General features: G+C 47.7%; 1 protein-coding gene across 1 annotated transcript in view; it reads left to right on the forward strand.

Annotated features, from left to right (window-relative positions):
* The window catches only part of LOC125435314 (solute carrier organic anion transporter family member 1B3-like), an 88,713-nt gene that overhangs the window by 57,628 nt on the left and 12,162 nt on the right, over positions 1–18,923 (forward strand). The window lies entirely within an intron of this gene.

The raw sequence follows: 18,923 nt of genomic DNA on the forward strand, positions 1-18,923 counted from the left end.
CTTAGTCACTACGCCACTGCTGCTCCCTAGAGTTGGGTATTCGTGAAATGTTGATTTAAGTGATGGAATGTTTTGATTCATAAGCCGCCTTGGAGATCTAAAGGCAGGGTCAGAATCTGTGAATAAACAACGAAAGAGGCACCTAATGGGGATTGTTCCCCTGCTCGTAAGTATCCAGGCTGCCGTGAAGTGATGGATACGTATGAAGAGCGGGCATGAAATGCAACCTGGGGAGGAACTCTTTCAGTGACCGGCAGGGACATTAACTGCACTTTAGGGGCTGGATCAAGTTGTGTGGCATGACAGTTTTGTGCACGGCTCTCATACTGGCAGCAATTTAATAACATCATCTTTCTCTCTGTTTTCTTTACAGCTAACAGTTCCCTGCTGGGAGGAGGCGGTGGTGAGTCTCCTAATTGATACCTTTCCCGTCACGGTTTGAAAATTAATATCTCCACAGTTTGGAAGGGACAGACAGAGACAGGAAGGGGGACGCGAGCACTGCCCTGTTCGCTGTTGGCCCCAGAGCTATAAAGAAGAGTTCTGGTAGCTTGGACCCAGAACATCCGCAAACTCCTGCCTGGCCAGTTTGTATTGGATTGTCCCACAACTGCATGTGCATGCGCATGCGCTAACAATTCAAACCAATCCCTTAGAGTCACTAAAACTACTTAGACAACATAAGAACATAAGAAAAAGCCAGCTGGATCAGACCAGAGTCCATCTAGTCCAACTCTCTGCTACTTGCAGTGGCCCACCAGGTGCCTTTGGGAGCTCACATGCAGGAGGTGAAAGCAATGGCCTTCTGCGGCTGTTGCTCCCTAGCACCTGGTCTGCTAAGACATTTGCAATCTCAGATCAAAGAGGATCAAGATTGGTAGCCATAAATCGACTTCTCCTCCATAAATCTGTCCAAGCCCTTTTTAAAGCTATCCAGGTTAGTGGCCATCACCACCTCCTGTGGCAGCATATTCCAATCACCAATCACACGTTGTGCGAAGAAGTGTTTCCTTTTATTAGTCCTAATTCTTCCCCCCAGCATTTTCAACCATTGAAGGGTAGGATTTTATCAAAACAGCCAAGGCATTTTTGAATTATTGATGTATATGTTTTCCGAATGAGCCGGTTGTCCTTTTAAACCATTGCCTGGTCATACTCAGATACTCAATAAGGGAGGGGGATAACAGAATTCACTCAGTCTCTGTGAGAATGCACATATACGGAAAACGATTGCACTATACTACGTGGTTAGTCAGGCTTTCACGGCTGGAATCACTGGAGTGTTGTGGGGTTTCCAGGCTGTATGGCTTGTTCCAATAGCATTTTCTCCTGAGTTTCGCCTGCATCTGTGGCTGGCATCTTCAGAGGATCTGATGGTAGTAAAGCAAGTGGAGTATATATACCTGTGGAATGTGGTTCTTTCTCCCACCCTGGACATTCCACAGGTATATATAGTCCATGTGCTTTACTACCATCAGATCCTCGGAAGATGCCAGCCACAGATGCAGGCGAAACATCAGGAGAAAATGCTATTGGAACACGGCCATACAGCCCGGAAAACCCACAACACTCTGATCAACAAATTATCAGGCTCATCTTAAAAAAAACAGATCTGTGTTTACAACCAGCAAACAGGATGCACGATGAACTGGCCGGTATTCAGCCATTCCCATTTCAATCACTAACACGTTGCTTTCTCTTTGACAGATCTGTTCTTTTTTTAAAAAGCATCTTACATATAGGCTGTTGCCAAATCTTGCATAGAAAGGAAAATTCATAATTTGTGTGTGTGAACGACTGTTTTAAAGTCTGCTGATCTTAAGATTCCCTGTTACTTGTTTCCCCAGTCTGTTCCCAATGGTGTATCTTGGGAGGGGTAGGGGGGACATTTCACCCAGGCTCCACTCACCTGGGTCACAGGTGTGCACAGCCTGCACACACCCTTTGCTTGCCCCGCTCACCTCCCTCCTGCCCGAACGTATGTGGTTGGTGGCGCCAGCCAGCCAGACCCCTGAGGAACTCAACCAGGAGACGAGGCTCCGGTTGGGCAGCGCACTGTGATTTGTATGCCTGAGTGCCATCTTCTGCTTCACTTGGTACACAGCCTGGAGTGGGAACGAAGGTGAGAAGCTGGCTGGGGTGAGCTGAGTGGCAGAAAACCCCAAGGCGTTCCATGCAGCAGCCTGGCGCGCACTGGAGCATCTGGGCTGGACTCAAACTTCTTTCCATGCAAGCCGGGAGAAGTGGAAGCACCCTGAAATGCCACCTTCTCCTTCTCTGAACAGCCTTCCTGAGCCAGTCCTTCTCAAGGGGCCTCGGCAGAAGGCAGGCATCCCTTGGGCTGCCCGGGCTCCAAAGCAACATCCCCACAGCCAACTTCCCACTAACAGCCACCTGGACCAACACAGCTGCAAGGTCACAAGTGTAACTGGTTGTTGTGGCTTTCTAGGCTGTGTGGCTGTGGTCTGGTAGATCTTGTTCCTAACGTTTCACCTGCATCTTAAGATGCCAGCCACAGATGCAGGTGAAACGTTAGGAACAAGATCTGCCAGACCTCGACCACACAGCCCAGGAAGCCCACGACAACCAGTTGAGTCTGGCCGTGAAAGCCTTCGACAATACATCACAAGTGCAAGTTGCTTCCTCTGGACTCTCTCCAGTCCCCAGGGCTCTGCCTGGCTCCCTTGGCGCATGGCGCCCTGGCTGCAAACTCTGGCTTGCTCCCCTCAACAAAGGCCTGGTCTCCTCACAAAGTTGGTCCTGATATTCTGTGCATTTGTTTGAGAAAAAAAGTATTTGAACAAAAGAAAATTCAGCAGGTGTACTGATTACGAAACTGAGACACACTGCAACATACACCTGTTTGAACCCTGTGCTTGCGTATAACCTTCCTTTCATTTGCATTAAGTGTGAATGGTCGCTATAGGAGACAGAATATTCCTAGCAGTATTGGTCTTTTAGTGCAGGGTTGGTAAAGTCAGGGGGTAGTAGAAAAACTCTTTTTAGGAGCATGAGGTGCTCCAGCCAACAGTTTGCACAACAATGCTTAACAGCTCCGAGGTAAATAAAAGTCTGAGAGAGAGAGAGAGAGAGAGAGAGAGAGAGAGAGAGAGAGAGAGAGAGGTGGCACCCTGAGGCTCTGACGGGGCGCAATGACTGCTAGGTTTGCACTCAGCGGTACGGCTGCACCGCAGCCCCAGGCAGGCGTCTGTGCTTGGGTTGGAAGTGTCATTCACCAGCAAGTGCTAATAATAATAATAATAATAATAATAATAATAATAATAATAATAATAATAATAATAATAATAATAATAATAATAATAATAATAATAATAATAATAATAATAATAATAATAATAATAATAATAATAATAATAATAATAATAATAATAATAATAATAATAATAATAAAGCACTTCTCTCTCTTGCCTTTCTAGAGAGGGGCAGGAGAATGCTTGAGATGGTTTGCTTGTGGAAATGGACCGGTGTTTTGGGAGGGTGCACAACAGGTTGAGGGGGGCTCACTTTGAGACTTTGCCTCAGGTGCAGTTTTCAGTAGATATGCACCTGTCTGTACCTTGATGCTTAATTCAGACTGATGATAAGAATTTGAGAATGTAAGAACCACCCTACAGGATCATGAAAATCCATGACTGGCACATTTGTGTAAGGAAATAAATGTGCCGTAACATCTGATTGTTTTGACGCACAAGAAGAAGAAGAGTTTGGATTTATACTCCACCTTTCTCTCCTGTAAGGAGACTCAAGGTGGCTGACAAGCTCCTTTCCCATCCTCTCCCCACAACAGACACTTGTAAGGTAAATGGGGCTGAGAAAGTTCTGAGAGAACTGTGACTAGCCCAGCAGGAATGTAGGAGTGCAGAAACACATCTGGTTCACCAGATAAGACTTTGCCGCTCATGTGAAGGAGTAGGGAAGCAAACCCGGTTCTCCAAATTAGAATCCACCTGCTCTTAACCACTACACCACGCTGGCTGTCAACATGTATGCTGGATGCTGGATAAGAGGCTACGGTTTGGACAGGATATGGAGAAACAGAAGGGTTTCCAGTTGGCAAAGGTATTAGACAAGGATGTATTTTATCTCCCTAGCTCTTCAATCTGTATGCAGAACATATAATAAAGAAAGCTGTATTAGAGCTCGAGGCTACCAAAGGTGGAGTGAAAATTGCAGGGGGGGGGATGTTAAACAATTTGTGATATGCTAATGATACTGCATTACTAGCCGAAAACAGTGAAGATTTGAATTGACTGCTGGTAAAAGTTAAAGGAAAAAGTGCCAAAGCAGGACTACAGCTGAACATGAAATAGACAAAAGTAATGACTACTGCGGAATTACTCGACTTTGAGGCGGACAATGAGGAAATTTAAATTGTTCAAGACTTTCTATTCTTGGCCCCGTTATCAATCAAAAGGGATACTCCAAGCAAGAAATCAGGAGGAGGAGATTGAGGGCGGGAAGGTCAGCTAAGAAGGAACTAGAAAAGACTGTTAAGTGTAAGAATGTGTCACTGGCAATGAAGAAGTTAATTCATGCCATAGTATTCCCTGTTACCACGTATGGGTGTGTAAACTTGACAGTGAATGTGATATTGGAAGGAAGGAAGGAAGGAAGGAAGGAAGGAAGGAAGGAAGGAAGGAAGGAAGGAAGGAAGGAAGGAAGGAAGGAAGGAAGGAAGGAAGGAAGGAAGGAAGGAAGGAAGGAAGGAAGGAAGGAAGGAAGGAAGGAAGGAAGGAAGGAAAGGTTCTAGATCACATCAAGTCTGAATTGTCCCTACAGCTATTGTACTTTGGTCACATTATGAGAAGACAAGAATCGCTGGAAAAGACAATAATGCTAAGAAAAGCTGTGGGATGCAGGAAAAGAGGAAGACACAACATGGGATGGATTGACTGTACAAAGGAAGCTGTGGACCCTCAGTTTGAACTTGAAGACCTGAGTTTGACTGTACAAAGATCAGTTTGAAGACCTGTTAACAATAAGATGTTTTGGAGGACACTGATTCACAGAGTCACCATGAATTGGAAGCAACTTCATGGCACTTACTTAACACACACACACTAGATCAAGCCAAGAGTTTATCTAGTCCGGGGTTCCTCTGGAAACATTGGCAAGCAAAATGCCCCCAAAGAACCCTAAACAACAAGACACGAAGGCAGCAACTCACTTGTGTTGTGTCCCCAGCATCTTATTTTCAGAGATATATAGCCTCTGTATGTGGAAGTTCTATTTAAATATCATAGACGCATTATCCTTATATTTGCCTAATCGACTTTTAGAAAACACCTCCATTGATGTTTGTGTTTCAGTCCTCAACTTTTTGTTTAATTCACATTATTTCTTTTACTGTGTTTTGAAAGACTTGCACAGCCCATTCTGTACAGTGTCACCGTGAGCCAGGCTATTCATCTATGCAGAAAAGTGGCATTTGATAGGGGGTAATAGAAGAGTTTGAAGAAGAGTTTGGATTTATATCCCCCCTTTCTCTCCTGTAAGAGAAGAAGAAGAAGAAGAGTTTGGATTTATATCCCCCCTTTCTTTCCTGTAGGAGACTCAAGGGGGCTTACAATCTCCTTGCCCTTCCCCCCTCACAACTAACACCCTGTGAGGTAGGTGGGGCTGAGAGAGCTCCGAGAAGCTGTGACTAGCCCAAGGTCACCCAGCTGGTGTGTGTGGGAGTGCACAGGCTAATCTGAATTCCCCAGATAAGCCTCCACAGCTCAGGTGGCAGAGTGGAGAATCAAACCCGGTTCCTCCAGATTAGATACACGAGCTCTTAACCTCCTACGCCACTGCTGCTCCTTGGGCTAGTCACAGTTAAGGAGACTCAAAGGGGCTTACAATCTCCTTTCTCTCCCCACCTCCCACAACAAACACCCTGTGAGGTAGGTGGGGCTGAGAGAGCTCCAAAAAACTGTTACAAGCCCAAGGTCACCCAGCTGGCATGTGTTGGAGCACATAAGCTAATCTAGTTCACCAGACAAGCCTCCACTGCTCAAGTGGCAGAGTGGGGAATCAAACCTCGTTCTCCAGATTAGAGTGCACCTGATCTTAACCACTACACCATGCTGACTCTTATTAATGGGCAGAGCTCTAGCCACTGTACCTTGACACCCTCCCTTCCCATCCATCCTTGTGCACCTTTTAATTTCAATAAAATATGCATTTTAGAGAGCAGTCAGGAAACCTTTCCATAACCTCGACCTAACGTTGCTGGCAGGAACGTCTCCAAGCTGGAAATATTGGAACCAAGTAAGATTGTATTGTTGGAGGCTTTCATGGTCGTGGAATCATCATGGGGCAGGTTAGGAGCGCCTGCGGGAGGATTGATAGTTCCAGTAGCATTCTTTCCTGATGTTTCGCCTGCATAGCTGCGAAATGTCAGGAGAGAATGCTACTGGAACACAGCCATACAATCCGGAAAACCCACAATACCCTACCAAGTAAGATTGCTATTGGACTTTCGAGACTTGCAATCATCTAAAAGGCAAACAGCCTTTTCTCCTTCTGCACTCCTCTCCTAACGACTCGCACAATCCAGGCATTGCGATCTCCAGGAAGAGAGCATCCTTGACAGAAAATAAAAGAGGTTGTTTGGAGAGGAGCAGAGCTGGCCCGTATTCAAAGCAGTGAGGGACAGCGAGCCGTGTGCGCGGAATAAGGAAGCTGCCAAGGTCCCCACAGGGGACGCTCTGCAAACGCTTCCAGATTCTCTGTTCTCCACGCAAGTAGCAGGTTGCCCTCAGCTTTTTGACACAGCTCCTGGGAGGACTGCGGCTCTGGGGGATCCAGCTGGAAAGGGGTCACGCTTGGACCGTCACAGCCCCTGACTCTCCAAGATGTTCCTGGCTCTCCGAGTGGCAGGCAGGTGCTTCTTGCAGCAGGATGTACAGGGCTGCCTAGTGCTCTCTCTTTCATTCTCTCTCTCTCTCTCTCTCTCTTTCTCTTTCTCTTTCTCACACACCAGAGCAAGGGAGATGAGAGCTACATGCCCTGTCAGCTGACGCCTCTGGTTACTGCGGCTGTTATTCCTCAACATTTCTAAGGAACAAACTCCGTTTCCTGATCTTTTGTTTCCTGGCACCTTTTGCCAGAGGCAGCCTTCTCTGGCAGTGGGGGCTGCAGCTGCTGCTTAGCCTGTGATCCACTGGTACTGAACAATGCCAGTGCTGTGGTGGTGAGAGGGAGGCTTTCGGTGGAGAGCCAATGTGGTGTAGTGGTTAAGATCAGATGCACTCTAATCTGGAGAACCAGGTTTGATTCCTTCCTCTGCCACTTGAGCAGTGGAGGCTTATCTGGGGAACTAAATTAGCTTGTGCATTCCAACACATGCCAGCTGGGTGACCTTGGGCTAGTCACAGGTCTTCAGAGCTCTCTCAGCCCCACCCACTTCACAGGGTGTTTGTTGGGGGGAGGAGGAGGGAAAGGAGATTGTAAGCCCCTTTAAGTCTTCTGACAGGAGAGAAAGGGAGGTGTATAAATCCAACTCTTCGTCTTCTTCTCCTCTGTTTGTGCATTTTTGCTGCATCTAACTTCCAAAGTGCATAAGAACATAAGAACATAAGAACAAGCCAGCTGGATCATACCAGAGTCCATCTAGTCCAGCTCTCTGCTACTCGCAGTGGCCCACCAGGTGCCTTTGGGAGCTCACCTGCAGAATGTGAAAGCAATGGCCTTCTGCGGCTGTTGCTCCCGATCACCTGGTCTGTTAAGGCATTTGCAATCTCAAATCAAAGAGGATCAAGATTGGTAGCCATACACAGGGTTCTTCCCTCCCCAGTTTTATCTGCAAAACAACCCTGTGAGGGAGGCCAGGTCTACTGAGAGTGACTATTCCAGTGTGCTGCCTGCCAAAGGTTTGACCCTGGATCTCCTTGGTTTGAGCTTAAGCACTATACCACACTGGCTATGACCATTGCGCCGCATTGCTACCTTGCCCCATCAGGGGTACTTCACTAGCGATTCGTTATGCAACTTCCCTTGCCTCCTGAAACCAAATGAGGGGAGGGGGGAGCAGTGTTCCTGTTAGAAATGTTGTTTTCAGAGCTTAATGGGGGCTAGGTTTACCATTTCTGCAAAGAGGTTTTATTGGATTTATTTTTTAAATAAACTCTGAAAAGGTCTGCACTTAGTTGTGCAGTAATGAATATTCTGCTTGAAGCAATGTTTCATGAACTTTTGATAGCTAGTAAATTTTCCTTAACTTAAAAAATGCAGAGAGATTCTTCCCTCTTGCAACAAATGCCCATTTTTCTTTAGTGATGTTTTAGAAAAAGAATTACCTATTGTCAGATGAGTCCAATCCCATAGATCTTCGTGAGTTACTGATCTAGGTATGCCTTCTGATCAGACAGAGGCAAGCCAGGAGCAGGAACTCAGGCAGAGACAGAACGGCTGCACTTCTATGTGGGTGAATGACTCTTCATTGTCTCTATACTGGCAGTGACTGAATCCCCACTACCGTCTTAGCCAGGTTTCAGAACACAAACGACCTCAAACCTGGTTAGTTTGTGTTCTGAAACCTGGCTAAGACAGTAGTGGGGATTCAACCGGGGAGGTCGTCCCTCAAACCTGGTTAGTTTGTGTTCTGAAACCTGGCTAAGACGGTAGTGGGGATTCGACCAATGATCCAATCACTTACAGTGCAGAAATAGTTACCCCAGTAGAAGTCAACTGGAATAAGACTGGACCTGAGCAGCAACTCACTCAGAGATGTAATTGGCAGCTGCCTTTGAGGGTGATCTAGCTCTGTACTGAGAGTCACAGCCTATAGAGAACAATCCCCTTTCTAATAACCCCATGGAAGCACATGGGTGGAAAGCTAGGCCAGATCAGTAAGTCATGCAGAGTTGCAGCAGTTGGCTTCCAGGTGGGGTTACTTTGTGTTCACAGGAGCCTTTGTACATTTCATTAATTCATTTATGATGCCCTGCCAGCAGTTATCTCACTGCACCCAGTCTGGGAATTATCAGTCAAAAAGAAACGACGACTTTGCAAAGATTCCTAGAACAGCAGAGAGCTTGGGCGTTTTGCTTGCCATCACCCCTGTGGTCGGTGGAACACAGCACCACTGGAGAAGTAAGGTGACCCTTTATGGGTCTTCAGCTGAACTGTATCTAGGAAAAATGTGGCCCAGTGCAAAATCTGAGTTTTCCGCCCCCCCGCCCCCCAAGGCATACGGGTGGCCACCCCCCCCCCCCCACTATGACCAAAAATGTTTTTTTGAAGTCAGTGTATGGACCTGGGATGGAGGAGGAGTGGTGTGTGTGTGTGTGGGGGGGTGATTTTCCGCCCCCCACGTGATGAAACGGCCGCATCCCAGAGACATTTGACCCCATATGTCTCCCTGGGCGGTACACCCCTGCTCTTCAGTCACCATTCCCAAATCCATACCCCTCTGCGAGGGCACTCAGCCCTTCATGAGCTGGATCTGACACAGAGTCCAGTCCCAAGTTGCGAGGAAACGAAGGAGTCAAGCAAACAAACAAGTCCCATCCCTGGGCCACTCACTCCCGACGCATCACTGCCAGTGTTAATGGGCCCCTTATTTATGCCTGACCCAAAGTGATCCCATTTTATTTCCACTCTTGGAAGCCCTGCACCCGGTTGTCGCCCAAGTTTGCAGTTGATAAACAAGAGCCGAGGGGGATTTATCCTCACGTCCATTAACCTGTGATCTTGCTGCTCGCAAATAATGCTGAAGCTGCAGGCTTTGGAGTGACCCACCCCCTTTCCTCAGCCTCCCGGTGTGGCGGAGCCAGCAGCAAAATGGAAATAAATGCAGGAGGCTCCCCGGGACGCCAACAAAGAGATGCTCTGCTCTGCGATGGGAAGACCTGCAGTACGAACATCAGAAGAGCCCTACTGGAGCAATCCAGTGGTCCATCTAGACCAGCATCTTGCTGGAGATCCAACAAGGCATAGAGGTTAAGACCTTCCCTGTGGCTTATGGCTCATAGGGAACTGGGGTCACCCATGTCCCCAGGCACATGCCTTTTGGTCACATGGGGGGGGGCGCCAGGTACCCTACCACATAACCAAAAGGTGTGCACCCCAGCTGCATGCCACCGAGCCCCGCCCCCCACCTCCATGCAGGCTAGCTCAGGAGCCACCTGAGTTGCCCGCTACCCACCAGCCTCTGTGCAGGCCAGCTTTTGCCCTCCCCAGACCCTGGAGCCCAAGGGCGGGTCTTGGCGGAGGGCAGCCCCACCCCCAAGCCACGCCCTGGCTTTTGTGCAGACCAGCGGCGGGTGGGGTGGAGGGTGGGGTGCGCCTGGAGAAGGGGTTGTATCCAGGTGCCATTTCCCCCTGATACGTCTCTGAACTTTCCCCTGATGTTGCCTCCTGGTCCTGGGATCGAGACGCTGATTGTCTCTCAATGTGGAGGTCCCCTTCAGTCACTGCGGCAAGTAGCCGCTGATAGACATCTGCTCCACGAGTCTGTCTAATCCCCCTTCTAAAGCTGTTTATGCCTGTAGCCATCCTCCGGCAGAGAATTTCACATTTTAATCATTTGTTGTGTAAATTATTATTTCCTTTTGCATGCCTTGAATCTACATCATCTTCACTGGATGCCCTCAAGTTCTAGTATTTTGGGAGAGGGAGAAAAAGTTCTCTTTGTCAACTCTCTTTACCACGTGCAAAATTTCATAAACCTCCGTCATGCCCCCTCTTGACAGTGCTTTTTCTAAACTGAAAAAGACCAGGTTCTTCAACCTTTCCTTGTGGGGAAGGTGCTCAAACACCTTAATCATCTTGGTTGTCCTATTCCGTACTTTTCCCAGCTCTTTGATGTCCTTTTTATGATACAGGGCCTTTGTGCGCCTACCGCTTGCAGCACGGCTGTGTGCTTCACAGTGGGGTTTCCCCACGTTTTCTCGTTTCGATTTGATTATCCTGCTGCAAAGTGTCCCTAGAGCAGTGATGGCGAACCTTTTCGAGACCGAGGGCCCAAATTGCAACCCAAAACCCACTTATTTATCGCAAAGTGCCAACACGGCAATTTAACCTGAATACTGAGGTTTTAGTTTAGAAAAAAACCTTGCCTCCAAGGCGTGCGTTACTCGGGAGTAAGCTTGGTGGTAGTCGGTGGCTTTGCTTTGAAGCAACCGTGTAACTCTTCCAACAGGTGAATCACGACCCTAGGAGGGTTTACTCAGAAGCAAGCCCCATTGCCAGCAGCCGAGCTTACTCCCAGGTAAAGGATTGCGCTTCAGTTCTTCGCATGAAAATCAGTGGGATTTAACAGCGCTTAACAGGGTTACCTACAGTGTCTCCCCAAAACTAGGTCTTAGGTTTAATGCTAATAATTGAGCCTAGCGGCCCAGGCCAGCCTTGGAGAGGGGCCGACTCTGTTTGCATGTGCCCACAGAGAGGGCTCTGAGTGCCACCTCTGGTACCCGTGCCATAGGTTCGTCACCACTGCCCTAGAGGAGGCAACCCACCCCTTTGCCTGCCTGCCACTGCCTTGCTTGCTTCCTTCCAACCCCCCTTTTGGGTGCCTTTTCTGGTTTCCTGTCTTTGATCTAGCGCTAATTCTCTGGATTAAAGGGGGTCCATTGTTCCAGGGGTAGATCTTTTTTAAAACATGATGATGAAGGAAGGAGGAGGAGGAGGAGGAGGAGTTTGGATTTCTACCCCCAGGATTTCTACCCCCACTTTCTCTCCTGCAAGGAAACTCAAGGTGGCTTACAATCTCCTTTTCCTCCCCCACCCGAAACACCCTGTTAGGTGGGTGGGGCTGAGAGAGCTCCAAAGAACTGTGACTAGCCCAAGGTCATCCAGCTGGTGTGTGTTGGAGTGCACAAGCTAATCTGGTTCCCCAGATAAGCCTCCACAGCTCAAGAGGCAGAGCGGGGAATCAAACCCAGTTCTCCAGACTAGAGTGAACCTGCTCTTAACCACTACACCACGCTGGCTCTCAAAGCAGGGTAAAGCAATACAAGGGCCATGTCTGGAGCAGGTGGGAAATCAAAATGGTAGCCACTCTGGTTACTGAGCAGAAAGCATCAGTGCACCTTTCAGGATTTTACAGGTGAAAACAGGGACTCACTATTCTCACACTGAGCATCACTTAGTTCCGTTGTCTCCAGTTCTGCCATCTGGAGACAACACTGTTTGTTCCTCTTTCCCATGAGTGCGTGGTCTCCTAGCAAACAGCACATAAAACCTTCCCTTTTAAAAAGCTTTAGAATGTTTAATCTCTCAATGGGTTTAGCTGTGGTTGTTATGGAGTAGATGCTACTCAAACACATTCATTGCCATTTGGTATCAAGATAAGCACCCCATGCCCATTCACGGATTGAATCTCAAGAGAGACGGGAGTTGCACAGAAAATTTCCATGCGGCAGCTCTGTTGCAGATGTGCATGCCTTTGCATTCGCAGAGGCGACAGGGAGAATCCTCAGCACAGGGATGCATCCGCAGGGGAAACGGACGGCAGAGCTGACACGGCAGAAATTGAGAATCTTGCACAAATTTTAAAGGCTTTTTTAAAAGAGAGAAAATCCAAGAGAAGTTCAGAGCAGTGATTGTCCAGGAACTTAAAGACATGGAGCGTTTGCTGAAGATGGGGCAGTCTGGAGAGCCTGCGTCACAAAACTCACCTGTGCAGGCCTCACCAAAATGAATGCAAAATATGCCCTCTCCGACAGATCTGTGAGGCCCTTGCGTCATGCCATGGCCGTCGTTGGATGGATCCCAAGGCCGGAGAGACAGGAAGCTGGACGCAACGTTCATACAATTAGAACATCTTTGCTAAACGACTTGGAATCTTTTTCCTTGAATAGCCAAAGATATTCAGTCCACTAGGCAAAAAAATTTTTTTTTTTAAACTCCTAATCAGCAAAATAGCTCAGCACTAAAGAGAAAGGGGGAGAGAGAGAGAGAGCAAAATCAATTTGTACATCTCCAGGAGGATATGACTATATCTCCTCCTAAATGGAAAGTGACAGCGCTCACTTAAAACCACGGCAAGATTGATGCCACGGAGAGCCATACTCCCAACAACTGGGGACTCTTTTTTTTCTTTCCCTTTTTCTTTTTTAGCTGTTACCAGAGAAGCTAAAAATAGCTCCCGCGAAACGCTTCTGTGGGGGCACATCTGTGCCAGCGAGTGTTCATCCAGATGTTCGCCTAGCACCTGGAAACAGAAAGGCCCTGAATTTTTGTTTTTAAAAAACAGTGACTCTTGCAGCATTGGAGAGACATAGAGGCAAGCGTTGCGAGGTTTTAAAACACAATACGACTGTACAAGAGGCCGGAAGACAGATAGCGCTGCTCGGGCCACATGAAGCAAGGAGATGGCCTTTTTCTCTGTCTTATTTTGCTGTTCGCTAAAGGTAGTCATTGGTGGCTGGAAGCATAGATGGCTTCTGACAGCTGGTGGCCACTAACTATTGAACACGCCGAGTAGCAAGTCTTGAGTAATTAATGCTTCGAGTGCTGCTATTCAAATGTTACACATGACTATATCCGTTGATCCTTTAAAAAAAAATCATAGCAAACTCAGGAAGCCGCTGCAGCAGCCATCTTAAAACAGGGGAAGTTGCTTTTATTCTAGTTCTGCAAGTTGTCACGGACTGCGGCTTCGTGAAGTGTGTGGCAAATGAAGCTGACCACATATCCCATTCCTCACACAAGCATTGCCAAGACTGACGGGGATGCTGTCACTTATAAACACATACCCGGCATCCTCTGACTGTCTGTCTTTGAGGCGCACGGCACCATATCCCGGCACATCTCTCCCTTCTCTCCTCCCCACCCACGGCACTCCCATGCCGTTCCCCAGACGTCCTTGTCCCAAAGTACAATTAAGCCCATTACCTTGGATTTTATTTTCCTGCCTTTAAAAGTTGTTTTGCAATCAAATTAAAAAGAGAGGAAGAAAGGGGGGGAGAGAGAGAGAATTCTGCCCTTCCGCTAATGCACTCTCGCACCACTAAGTGCCATAAATCTCCCTCTGGCGTTAAAAAGCTGGACCTCGGAACTCGGCTATTTCACAAAAATTCCCCATAAATCTCTGTCAAGCCGAGCTAATGAAGAGAACAACAAACTGTCAATAGGAGAAGCTTCCAAGGGGCCTATCCCCCTATATCTTCTCCGACTGGATATCAAGGGAGTGCTTTCTTACAAAAGGCAAGGGGCCAATTTTTTTTGTACTACCCCATTACTGTACAGTAGCATCCACAGGCTGCAGAGCCAAAGATGTTAAAACAACTTAATTTTACCCCAAAGCGCTGCCAGAACACTACATTGCGTCTCCCTCGCCATGCCTCCAGTTTCACAGAAATGGTATGCAGACCACTGAGATCACGATGCCCCGGGGCTCCAAAGTCTGCATTGGCAAAGTCTCGTTGGCACCTGTTCCAGGCGCATTCCGAGGTACGGCGTTATTATTTTTTGTATCCATAAAATCTTCAATGTTGGCCAACGGAAGCAGCCTCCTTGCGCTCATTCACAACCTTGACAATCACCAGAGAATGGTGTCGTAAGTCATTCCACCTGACCCCATCAAATGAACATGGAGTTATCCATGCACTGCTCGTGGCAGGGTTGGATTATTGCAATGCATTTTATGCGGGGCTGCCTTTGAAGACCTCTCAGGAGAAACAGGTCCAAAACGCTGCAGAAATGTTTACCAAGAATGCAGTGATCTTGTTACCCAGGTTCTTCAAGGTCTGCACTGGCTCCAGGTTTGTTTCCGGGTGGAATGCAAGGTGTCGGTTTGAATCCTGAGTGGTTTGATGTTAAAAATATGTGGATTGCCTGCTATCGTCTTTAAACTCACTTAGGTGCTGGGATTCTCAGATGTGGAATTAGGCTGCCAAAAACAGCTCTCCAACCCAATCTAGATCACTGCCATAGTGCCAGGAAAAGGTAGCTTAAATCCCTGCTCTGCGATGTTCCCCATATCAGAAATCCCACCTTCCGGGTGACTTCTATCTGTGGTAGGAAGGAAAAGAGAAGTGTCCTTGTTGTGTCTGTCTTTTTCCTTCCCAGAGAAGCAAGCCTGAAGTGAGTGCATTTCAGATTAGAGAAAGTGTAAGATGGAGTTTTGAAAAAATGTTTCCTCAGCATTGTGACTCTGATCTAGATTGGGCATCTAGACAGGCACCGCAGCAGCAGCCCGGCTCCTGGCGCCTCCCCTGCGCCAACCCAGCTCTTCTGAGCCAGGTCGGCACAGGGAAGGAGGGGGATGGGGGGGAATTTGCTCCCTTCCCCACCGTTGTGCCCCGGATCATCTGACCCCTCCTGTCCCCATGGGCGGTACGCCCCTGTTTGACCCCCTTCCACCAAGTCTCTCTCCAACAGAGCAAGACTGCCTTTTACAAAGAAAGATCTTTCTCTATCAGAGGAAACTCTTCTCCACCAGAAAAAGTCATTATCTATTGAATTATTTAATTTATAATTTGATTTCTGGGCCACCCTTACCCTTAACAGGCCCAGGACAGCTGGCGACAATAAAGGTTCCAGATTAAAATTAGCAATAATACATGACAAAGGTGCCCTAACATTAATCTCTCGCTAAAATAAGGGAAATGAGTTAAAGAAAAAGATGAGGCAAGGGAACGGGCGGGTGGGGGGGGGGAGGAGAGAGTGGGAGGCCAGCGAGGCTGGAATACCGTTGCTGCCTTGGAGGGAGATGGCAAAACTGGGTCATAGGATTCAACTTAGAAGAAAGAAGTCATATTCTCAGCAGTGTCTCTGGTAAACAAGTATTTTGTTGTTGTTCTTTCTGTGCTTCAAAAGCTCGCTGGACCAGAAGCCACAGCAGGATAGAAAACCTAAAGCGTATGCCATACCCCCACCCCCATGCCTACATATATAACAAGTCTCCTTTACTCAACTGTAAATGCCATGGCTGCGTGTACAAGCAGACACTGGGATAAGCTGAGTTTAACAGGGAGAAGCCAAAAAGACACCGGAAGAATAAAGGAAGAGACTAGTTGCAGTATGTACTGTTCAGCAAATACAGAATACAGACTGTCCTCAATGCTGTGCAACAATATAGTGTGAGCGAGAGCTCAAATGGAGGACATGAAGGCCGATTCCCCACGGTCAATTAATCGCGTGATACTCACCCGAAATATCAAGGATTCAGGAAGAACTCCCCACTGCCTGATGGACGAACAAGGATTCATCCCGGTTCTGGCGCTCATTCTCCCCCTTTGCCAAACCTGCTTGAAAGTACTACTTTTCCAAAAAACACGTATTCGATCCAGTTTGGAGGGGAGGATAGGGGGTCTAATCCTGGTTCAAAGTTCCCGCCGTGGAGAGTGACACAAATGCCTTACAACCAATCAGTGTGCAAGGTGCTGTTTTCAAGAGAGCACGAGAGAACGATAACCAACCAGAAACTTGGGCAGAGACATGATGACGTGAGCATGTTTTTGCAGGGAAAGGAAAGGTCCCACCCCAACACGGCACGACAGCCAATCAGGAGAGACCCGCCAAGCTGATCACGTGGTAGTGGGGATTGTTACATTTCTTGAATCTGAGATAGGCCTAGATATCTTCACTAGAAACATGCTGCGGTGGGGAGGTTGAAATCTCGATGAAAAGGTGCAGTTTATTTTCAAACTTGGTTTGATCTAGATTTAATTTCCCGGTGGGGATTCGGCCGAAGACTAGCTGTCTGGTTATATCCATAATGCAACCTCAATTTGTCTCTGAGCCACACTGGGGATGGGGAATTCGAAACTGGCCCACCTGCTTTGTTATTAGAATTTTAAAGGGGAGAAATGAATGTCCTTAAAGGATGTGCCTGTCTGAAATGTCACACAACCCAGTATTTGTATCATTAGATTTATATTCCGCCCTTTCCCAACCAAGGTCAGGCTCAGGGTGGCTAACAGCTTTAAAAAAATTAAAACAATCAGATAATCCACATACAATTAAAACCACCACAATTTCATTTTACCATCTGGGTGACCAACCAAGGAAGGAGAAACATAAAGGAGAGAATCAAAAACCAACCATCAGATCCAGAATGGGAGTAGCATATGTGGAGAAAGGGGCAGAAATAAATGGGTAAACAGAAACACAGTCTTCGTAATCATTAGAGGTAGTCAGGGAACAGATTTGGTCTCTGTCCTAATTACACCGCAGTTCAAGAAGGATGTTGACAAGCTGAAATGGGTCCAGAGGAGGACAACCAAAATGGTCAAAGGTCCATGGTCAAATGGTCCATGCCCTCCTACAAGGAGAGACTTAGGGAGCAGCTGGGTATGGTAAAGAGATGGTTAAGAGGTGACATGATAGCCATGTTTAGATATTTGAAGGGATGTCATGTTGGTGAGGGAGCAAGCTTGTTTTCTTCTGCTTCAGAGACTAGGACCAGGAGTAATGGGTTCAAGGTGAAGGAAAAAAGATTCCACCTAAACATTAGGAAGAACTTCCTGACAGTCAGGGCTATTGGACAGTGGAATTCACTGCCTAAGAGTGTGGTGGAGTCTCCTTCTTTAGAGGTTTTTAAACAGGCTGGATGAACATCTGTCAAGAGTGCTTTGACTGTGTGTTCCTGCATTTGAGAGGGTTGGACTTGATGGCCCTTGGGGTCTCTTCCAACTTTATGATTCTATGATATAGCACCGATTCCTTTTCTCCCATTTGAAATTTTCCAGATTGCTGCCATTCACTCCAGCAAGGAAAAATATAGTTATCCTTTGTACATGGCGGGAGTTGGGGGCATAACACCATCTGCAATCTGGAAAATTTGCAAACATCTGGTCAAGGGAGGGGTGTGGGGTGCCCGGCCCAGCGCCATTACTCTGTGGATGCCAGTGGATGCAGGGTGACAGGAGTCCTCTCTAGCAGCCAGCACACTCAAGTCCTGAGCAGCGGCACTCGCAATTCCCATTTACAATAATTTCTTATGCCAACCCACGATAAATCGAAACCACGACTGAGGAAAGTTGTGATGTGGAAGGGACGACTATAAAGCACAATAGAAGGGGATGTTCAAACAGCAAAGGCTGTGCTTAACGCTAAGGAGTCCAACCGTCTTTCATTGGGACAGGTCTCATAAAAATGCTGGCATGAGTGCAACTTCTCTCTGGGTGCAGAGAGTCCTAGCCATGTAGAAGCCGTGCCTGTAAAGTTGCCCTTCCTCCTGAAGCCTTCTACCAGAGGGGAGGGAGGGGTGGCATGCCAGGGAAAGGGAGGGAGGGAGGGGTGGCATGCCAGGGAGGGAAGGGGAGGGTACAAGGGGGCCAGGGAGCGGGTGTTGCACCGGGCGCACGCCTGGGGGGCAGCAAAATTTTCAGGTTTGTTTTTTTTGTATTTTTTAGTGTTTTTCAGTTTTTGGCCTGCAGGGGGCAGTGTTTTTAAGCTAGCAGCACCAACATTTCAGGGAGTTTTCGGGGGACTCTACTGATGATACCACCCAAGTTAGGTGAGGTTTGGTTCAGGGGGTCCAAAGTTATGGACTCCCAAAGGGAGTGCCCCCATCCCCCTATGTTTCCAATGGGAGCTAATAGATGGGTCTCCTAAAGATACCCTGAAATTTGTATGCTGCTAGCCTAAACACTTTGCCCCCTGCAGGCAGAAAACTGAAAAAACACTGAAACAATTCAAAAAACACAAACAAATATGGGGGGGGCAGCAAAACTCCATTTTGCACCACGCCTCTGCCTTCTATGCCAGCTCTGCTCAGAGTTGCTAAGAGATACCCTCAGGCAAAGGATCCCACTGGGATCCTCTTGGGTTTCCAACCACCCAGGGAGGCCTGCAGCTCACCCGGAACTAGAAGTGATCTGCTGACTACAGAGATCAGTCCCCCTGGAGAAAATGGCTGTTTTGGAGAGTGGGCTGTATGGCCTTGCACTCCACTGAGGACCGTCCCCCCCCCAACCCTGCCCTCTCTAGGCTCCACCTCTGAAATCTGCAGGAATGTCNCTGCC

Source organism: Sphaerodactylus townsendi, linkage group LG06, assembly GCF_021028975.2.
Source record: "Sphaerodactylus townsendi isolate TG3544 linkage group LG06, MPM_Stown_v2.3, whole genome shotgun sequence".
NCBI lineage: Eukaryota > Metazoa > Chordata > Lepidosauria > Squamata > Sphaerodactylidae > Sphaerodactylus > Sphaerodactylus townsendi.